Source organism: Bubalus kerabau, chromosome 19, assembly GCF_029407905.1.
Source record: "Bubalus kerabau isolate K-KA32 ecotype Philippines breed swamp buffalo chromosome 19, PCC_UOA_SB_1v2, whole genome shotgun sequence".
Classification (NCBI taxonomy): domain Eukaryota; kingdom Metazoa; phylum Chordata; class Mammalia; order Artiodactyla; family Bovidae; genus Bubalus; species Bubalus kerabau.
The window spans coordinates 53,360,122-53,369,308 of NC_073642.1; the positions used below are offsets into that span (position 1 = coordinate 53,360,122).

A 9,187-nucleotide genomic window follows, 5' to 3' on the forward strand; every position below is an offset into this window, starting at 1 on the left:
TGTTCATCTCTCAGAAGGAAAAAGAATCCATTTTATATTTCAATAAATATCAAAGTAATCATTAGCAAAAAAATAGCTTCCATGAAGCAGAGATCCAAGAAAGAGCAGTTCTGATGAATGATTTGTAGAATCGAGTGAGTCCTTCTTTAGTCCAGTGAGATGATCTTAGGAATGTTACTTCCCCTGTTGGTTATGACCCCTGTCTCACTTCTGTTGCTGGATGAACTCATACGAGTACTACTTTCCATGGGGGCTGGTGGTGGTGACGGACATACTGCTTGCTGTTAAGGGTGAGGTGAGACTGGGGATCAACTGGAATAAGGGAAAGGAAATCCAAACCTGGCAGATCTGAGGACATGCTTGAGATTGGCATGTGGTGGAATGGTAACGAGTAGTCTGTTAATGAAAGCAGAATAGCAGCAGGATCAATGGAAGTCACGCTGGGCACACTTACAGAAGATGGCTGATACATGAGAACCCCTTTGGTGGGGCTGCTTTGTGTTTCTGACATAAAGATGCATTTCCTTTTGGCAGGAGGGTCTTCCTTTTCATCAGAAAAGCTTTCTACTGTTAGGTAAATGATATCCACTTTCTTCTTGCTTGTCTCATCGGCTAGGCTACAGCCACTGAACAAGTCTTACTGAGGACACTTGAAGTATCTATTTTTGTACATGGCTGGCTGGGTATTTTCTGGGTAGCTTCTTTCTTCAGTCTCATTGGACACCAAGAACCATCTTCTTGGAATTTTATTTCATCCACATCAGAACAGTCATTGAGAATTTCCATAAAAAGCCCATCTAAAATCACACTTTCATAGGCAGCTTTTTTGTGACACATAGGACAAATCCAGGTGGGTTTCTTCTCATTCATTTTCAGATAAAGAGCAGCATCAGAACACTGTAGGTGGGCACAAGTCACCGCAGAGCATGGGATCGTCAGCCTCATTTTCCCTAAAGGGCACATCAAGACACATGAAGGCTAGTGGTAGCAATTTCACTGTCAGGATCCTTAGTAAATTTTTCTTTAATTAGTGCTCTGGAATGATCAGGGTTTCTAATACCTTTCATTTTTATTCTCTGTAATAACATGGCTGATGTGAGTTTTTGTACAACATATACAGAAATGAAGTAATTCTTTCCAATTTCTGATGCTCAAGAAATGGAAATCAGGTTTGGCACAGCTGAAGATAACCTAACTAAAGATGTAATATTCAAAGGTCGTCCAGGGCGCTTCTGTTCAATCCCATTTTTACTTGGTGGTGCATAGCCAAGCAAAGGAAACAACTTCCCATTTACTTTCATACAGAGACTATTGGGATAGTTATCTTCTTCAGGGCAACTTGTCTCTGCCAGATAAAGTCTCAGCTGAACTTGTACCGTATAATCTCTCCTACCACCTGGCAAAAAATCTCTGGATATGCATCTGTCTCTAACTTGAGGTGTCCGAGTAAAAATAAAAATTTCTCTTGGAACTGCTGTACATTGCTTTGAACTAAACTCGTGGGCTTGATGAGAACATCAGGGGCCTCATAAAATGGTAGTTTTTGTTTGTTTGTTTGTTTGTTTTTCCGCACATCATGCTGGACAGGAAGGATTGGGCGAGACGGCTGCTGCGTCTCAAGCGTGGGATTAGTATCTTGAAGCAGCACAGAACCAGCAGGAGAGAACGGCGAGTGAGGTATAACTGAAGTGGAAGGCCACGAGTGGGTTCCAGCTGCAGCCAAGTCAGGTTCTACAGGTGAGGAGCTCCCATCCAAACTGAAAACCAGTGATTTGATTGTGGATAAATCAGAAAGGCCTTCAAGGGTCCACGGGTATCTGCGTCTATACAATTCTCGGATTTTAATCTGAACCACAGGGCTGCAGCCACTCTTCAATAACTGCAACGCCCTCATCAGCAGGCCATGCTTACGACCACCTTTATTCCGTCCGGCAAAGCCTAGTAACATTTGTAGTTCAGAAACCCTAAAACTGGAAACCGTATTCAACTCCTCGAAATCTGCCGTTTTATACCACCTGCGAGCGCCGCCAACACTGCTGCCACAGCGCCCCCTCCCGGTGCCGCCAACAACACGGCCACCACCACGGCCGCCGGTGCCACCTGCCGCATCACCCTGCACTGGGGGCCCCTGAAGAAGCCACAGCCGCCGGGCCCGTCCCTTTGTCCACTTTTAAATGGACATTTTAAATGTTGTTTGTTATTTGTTACTGAGAGTTGTGTTACTCATATACTCTGAATTCATATTAACTTCCAAACATACATTGATTTGCAAATATTATCTCCCATTTCATAGATTGCCTTACTCTATAGATTGGCCAACCATCTTAAAAATTAAAATCACTTAAAAATGCTAACAGTTGCTCTGTAAATTTGTTTTAAATTTTAGCAATGCGTTGTGTCATATAACAGGAGTGCTGTTTTTCACGTTCAAAATGTTACATATTTTCTCTTGAGTTTATGCCTAATTTTGTTACCTAGATCTTCTGAATAATGATAGAAGGGATATTAATAGTAGGAAATATTTTGTTACTGATTGTAATGGTTTCAAATATTCCTACTTAGAATAATACTAATTATAATTTTAAGTATATATGTTTTAGAATAGCTTTAGATTTACAAAAGGATTGAAAATTTAGTACCTATATCGTGCATCCACTTTCCATTACTAATAACATTTTACATTACTAATGAACCAATGTTAATATGGTTTTATTACCTAAGGAAAAAAAAGTGACCCCATGGATAACGTCCATATTTTATCCAGATTTCCTTCGTTTTTCTTTTTTTATTAATTTTATTTTATTTTTTAAACTTTACATAATTGTATTAGTTTTGCCAAACATCAAAATGAATCCGCCACAGGTATACATGTGTTCCCCATCCTGAACCCTCCTCCCTCCTCCCTCCCCATTCCATCCCTCTGGGTCGTCCCAGTGCACCAGCCCCAAGCATCTAGTATCGTGCATCGAACCTGGACTGGCAACTCGTTTCATACATGATATTTTACATGTTTCAATGCCATTCTCCCAAATCTTCCCACCCTCTCCCTCTCTCTCAGAGTCCATAAGACTGTTCTATACCCTCTTTTTCTGCTTAAGAGACCCTATTCAGGATACCACATTGCATTTAGTTGCAATATCTCTTTGGGCTTCTCTCATTTGTGCCAGTTTCTTAGACTGTCCTTGTTTCTAAAGAATGTTTTGAGACATGCTGGTAAATTGTGTTAACATATAAACTGAGGCATAGTAAAATGTTTAAGAGTTTATTTGAGCAAAATTGCAGTAGAATTGGCAGTGCCAAGCTCAAAGTGATTAGGAGTGCTCTGCTGAGGAAAGCTAGGGGAAAGACTTAGGTAGACAAGTTATAGAAGCAAAGAAAGAAAATTATTTGATTGATTTACTGTAAAGCCTAGTTGACTATTTGTGATGTGTTGTAGCTAGGTTTTGATTTTCTTAATCTTGAGGCATTTACAGGCTTAGATTTTGCTTTGCTTACATTGGCTACCAAAACATTAGCATCACTTCAGCCTAATAGACTCCATGTTTAATTAACTTAACAGATGTTTTGTAGCATGCCCCTCTATTGGGATTTGTCTGATTTTTTTTCTCATAATTAGACTGGAATTATTGGTTTTTGAGAGCAAGGCCACATACGCAAGGTATCATTTTTATGACATCATATAAAGGGTACATACTATAAGCTATAGACTTATTACCATGGATATTGACCTTAATTACCTGCCTGAAGTAGTGTTTGTGAAATTTCTCCACTGTAAAGTTACTCACCATCTCCTCTTTCACATTGCACTTTTGAAAGCAAGTCAATTAGTACAATCTACATTTAAGTAATGAGGAGTTATAATCCATCTCCAGGGTGAAATATCTATATATATTATTTGGACTATATCTACATGGAAATTTTCTCTTTTTTTCTATTTATTTACTTATGAAATAATTTATTTATGTCAGTATGGACTCAGGAATTATTTTTTGTGAATTACAATCTAGTACAAATGTACTTACTTTTTTACTCAAATTGTTGTAGCTTTGACTATCAGAAGCCCTCTCACTTGACATTCAAGTCTCTGACATAACACCACCACTGTGTGTACACATGTCTCTGTGTGTGATCATGAGTTGTGTACTAAGCTATAAATTATCCTCTGGCACTATAAGATGCTCCAGGCTCATCTTATGCATTTCCTTTACTAGTCCTACAATCAATAGCCCTTGATTATTATTTTGGAGAATGGTACTAGAAATTGTAATCCAGGTATCAACCATGAACACTGCTACTGAGTTTCATTGCTTTTAGGCACTTTCAGCTCATAGAGCAAGAAAATATATGTATGGAGCTAACCTATATGTAGGCATACATCTGTAACTCTTTCTATATCTAGCCATCCATATACACGTGTTCATACTGACTTCTACAATTTTAATCCATTATCCCATGGGTCATTATAGTCTCACCCCCATGATTATGTATAAATGCCCACTCTAAAACTGAAATACCTGACTTTCACCTTCTACTATCCATTTCCTTAATGGTTTAATTCCTCTGAACATGTATAGCACTATCAGAATTATTAACCTATGTCCCCATGGAAAGAACTTTGTCACATAGAAAACTAAATTAGAATGTTTACAGTATAATTCCTTTTGCCTTCAGTTTAAATAGTCCATGACATAGTCATTCAGGTCAGCACAGTTTACTTCACTCCCTTTAATTAGTGCTATGAGCTGAAAATTTGATCCCTCCAAAATCCTGTATTGAAATCCTAACCCCCAAGCATGATAATATATGTAGATAGGTCCTTTGGGAAGTGATTAGGTCATGAAGAAGGAGACTTCATGAATGGCATTAGTGACATTATACTAAAAGAGATCCCACAGAGCTTCTCCTTCTACTGTGTGAGGGCACAAGAAATTTGCAACTCAAAGAGAGTTCTCATTCAATCATGCTGGTTGATCTTGGACTTCCAGTCTCCAGGTGTATGGAGAAACAATATATTTCTGCCATTCATAAGCTGACTAGCTTGTGGTATTTTGTGATAGCAATCAAAATTGACTAAGACAGTGAAAAAGGTTGTTAAATATATGTAAAATACAGGTGATTTATTTGTCATTCTGCATTTTATTCTGGGCACCCTTGAACTCCAAAATAATATATTCTTAAAATTTTTAAATACTTTAAATTTCGACAGATTTTGGCAAAGGCACAATGTCATATAACTGCATATCATAAAGAACAGGTTAACCTCTGAAAAATTCCCTATGCTCTATCTTTTCAAATTTCCTCTCCCCTGCCCTCACAGTGTGACATGCTTATATATGTCTGTCTATACTTTTGCCTCTTTCAGAGTGGTATGTAATTGAAATCATAGAACTCATACTTTTTTCACAATGACATCTTTTACTTAGTAATGTGCATTTAACATTCATTAATGTCTTTGATGACTTGATAGTCATTTTAATTGCTGAATAAAATTCAATTGTATGGATATCACACAGATTTTCAGAAGTCCATTTACTTATTGGAGGACATAATGCCACTTTCATTTCTAGGCAATTATGATTAAACCTGCTATAAACATTTATGCACAGTTTTTTGGTGGACATAAGTTTTCAAATCAGTTTGATAAGTACCTAAGTGTGTGACTGCTGGTTGATAATCTATGGTTAGCTTTGTAAGTCACAGCCAAACTCTTCCCAAGTGGTTGTACCATTTTTCATTCCCAACTGTAATAAGTGAGAGTTCCAGCTACTCCTCATCCTCACCAGGATTGTTGCATCTGGGCCATTCTAATAGGCATTTACCAGTATCTCGATGCTTTAATTTGCAATTCCTTAATTATATTTGATGTTCATAATCTATACTTATTTGCCAGTTGTTTATCTTCTTAGGTTAGGTATCTGTTCTGTTTGCCCATTTTGAAGTTCTCTTTCTTGCTGTTTAGTTTTATGAATTCTTTCTAACTTGAATATCAGGAGCTTTACTATGTATATGCTTTTCAAATATTTTTTCCCAGTCAGTGGTTTGTCTATATTTTCTTAACAGTGACTCTGAAAAAGAAGTTTTAAATATTAATAAAGTGCTACATGCCAATTTTTTCTTTCATGGATGTTACTTTTGGTATTGCATCTAAAATCTCATCACCAAACTGAACATCACCTAGATTTTCCTCTAGTTTTCTACTAGAAGTCTTATAGTTTCACACTTTACATTTAGATCTACATTCCATTTTGAGTCAATTTCTATAAAATATGCAAGGTCCATGTCTAGGTTATTGCTATCATTTTGTATATTTTGTGGGACAACATATTTTTTTCATAGCTATTTTTTGAACAATGATGAGAATGAATCTCATCTTTTCTAAAGGATTTTGCCTTTATCTACCATTTTATTCATATTGGGTAAGAATATTTTGTACATGATTTTTGTTGCAGCTATATTCATATATGTGACTGACTTTTAATTTTCCAGTTAACTATTGTATACCAAGAATATTCTTGAATCATATAATACATCGGGGAATATCCTTATTCTAGTATTTATTTTAAACTTTTTTTATATTGGAGTATAGTTGATTAAAAATATTGTTATAGTTGCAGGTGGACAGCAAAGGGACTCAGCCATACATATTATTATTATTATTATCCTTATTATTTAAAGGTTTTGTATAGGAATTATCCTATGGATCTTCGCTGTAGGCAGATACATATCCAATGATTCAATTTCTTTGGTAATTAGAGGGCTTTTCAGTATTTATATACATGCTTCATAGAATGAGTAAATTTTTTTAAGTGCTGCTGCTGCTGCTAAGTCGCTTCAGTCGTGTCCGACTCTGTGCGACCCCCTAGACTGCAGCCCACCAGGCTCCTCTGTCCGTGGGATTCTCCAGGCAAGAGTACTGGAGTGGGGTGCCATTTCCTTCTCCAATGCAGGAAAGTGAAAAGTGAAAGTGAAGTTGCTCAGTCGTGTCCGACTCCCAGCGACCCCATGGACTGCAGCCTACCAGGCTCCTCTGTCCGTGGGATTTTCCAGGCAAGAGTACTGGAGTGGGGTGCCATTGCCTTCTCCATTTTTTTTAAAGTGAGATGCCACTTTATATTACAAAGAACAGAGATTGTCTCAGTTTCACAGAGGGTATGTGAAATGTGGACCAGTTTACATAAGTTCAGCTTGTACTGCTTGAAGTATTTTTTCAAATAGAATGGGAAAGATTCTGTCCCTTTCTAGAAAAAGGATACCCAGTGTAGTAAGCAATTATCATAATGCATTGCAGTGAATCATATTTTCTTGTGTCCAAACATGCATGCCATATAACTGTTGTGGGTCCTCTTATAAAAAATAATTATTCATATTCTTGAATCTGGACTGATTGAGCCTTCTATTGACCAATATGATGTGGCAAAAGAGATAGATGATTCTGGAACATAGAACATAAGAGGGCTTGCACCCTCTGCTCTCATTTTAGAAACTTGAGAACTTTATGTATGAAGTATAGTCTAAATTACTTGAGATGAGAGGTCATATGGCAGAAAATTGAGGCATTCAGCAGGAATGACCTTGGGACTTTTTGTTCAATCCATACATTGGGTGAATATAGTCATGAGTGAGTTTTCAGTCTCATAAAAATGCCACATGCTACATTTAAAAAAATCAGTCTTCATCTAATGAATTCCTATTTAGCCACTTTTACATCTTTTCCATAGTTTCCTCACACATTATAGATGTTGCTTTTGTTGTTCAGTTGCTAAGTCGTATCTGACTCCTTGCAATGCCATGGACTGCAGCATGCCAGGCTTCCCTGTACTTCACTGTCTTCCAGAGTTTGCTCAAACTCATGTCCATTGAGTCGATGATGCCGTCCAAACTCCTCCTCTGTTGCCCTCCTCTCCACCTTCCCACAATCTTTCCCAGCATCAGGATCTTTTTCAATGAGTCTACTCTTCTCATCAGGTAGCTGAAATATTAGAACTTTAGTTTAGCATCGTCTTTCCAATGAATATTCAGGGTTGATTTCCTTTTGAGTAGACTGGTTTGATCTCTTTGCAGTCCAAGGGACTCTCAGGAGTCTTATCCAACACCACAATTTGAAACCATCAATTCTTTGGTGTTCAGACTTCTTTATGGTCCAACTCTCACATCTGTACATGAATACTGGAAAAAACATGGCTTTGACTATACAGACCTTTGTCAGCAAAGTGATGTCTCTGCTTTTTAATACACTATCAAGGTTTGTCATAGCTTTTCTTCCAAGGAGCAATTTAATTTCATGGCTGCAGTCACTGTCTGCAATGACTCTGGAGCCCAAGAAAATTAAATCTTATAATGTTTCCACCTTTCCCCCATTTATTTGCCATAAAGTGATGGGAGATTTTGCCATGATCTTTGTTTTTTGAATGTTGAGTTTTAAGCCAGCTTCTTTACTGTAGACTCTTGAGAGTACCTTGGACAGAAGAGATCAAACCAGTCAATCCTAAAGGAAATCAGTCCTGAATATTCATTGGAAAGACTGATACTGAAGCTGAAACTCCAATACTAAGACCACCTGATGCAAAAAATTTATTCACTAGAAAAGGCCCTGATGCTGGGAAAGATTGAAGGAAGAAGAAGGGGACGACAGAGGATGAGATGGTTGGATGGCATCATCGACTCAATGGACATGAGCTTGAGTAAGCTCCAGTAGTTGGTGATGGACAGGGAAGACTGGCATGCTGCAGTCCATGGGGTCGCAAAGAGTTGGACACGACTGAGCGACTGAATGGATCTGAACCTCACTCTCCTATTTCACCATCATCAAGACACTCTTTAGTTTCACTTTACTTTCTGCAAATAAACTGTTATCATCTGGATATCTGAGATTGTTGATATTTCTCCCAGCAATCTTGGTTCTTGGAGTGTGGGTTGTGAGTTGTCCAGTCAAATGGGTTGTGAGTCATCCAGCCCAGCATTTCACATGATGTACCCTGCGTAGAAATTAAGTAAGCAGGGTGACAATATTCGACTTTGTCACACTCCTTACCCTATTTGGAACCAGTCAGTTGTTTGGTTTCTGGTTCTAACTGTTGCTTCTTGACCTGCATACAGGTTTCTAAGGAGACAGGTAAGGTGATCTTGTATTTCCATCTCTTTAAGGATTTTCCACATTTTTTTTTATGATCCACACAGTCAAAAGCTT

At 37.9% G+C, this 9,187-nt stretch overlaps 1 pseudogene; it reads right to left on the reverse strand.

The window, feature by feature from the left end:
- Positions 1-226: 226 nt before the first annotated feature.
- On the reverse strand, positions 227-3,788 carry LOC129633939 (E3 SUMO-protein ligase PIAS2-like; annotated as a pseudogene).
- Between the last annotated feature and the right edge of the window lie 5,399 nt (positions 3,789-9,187).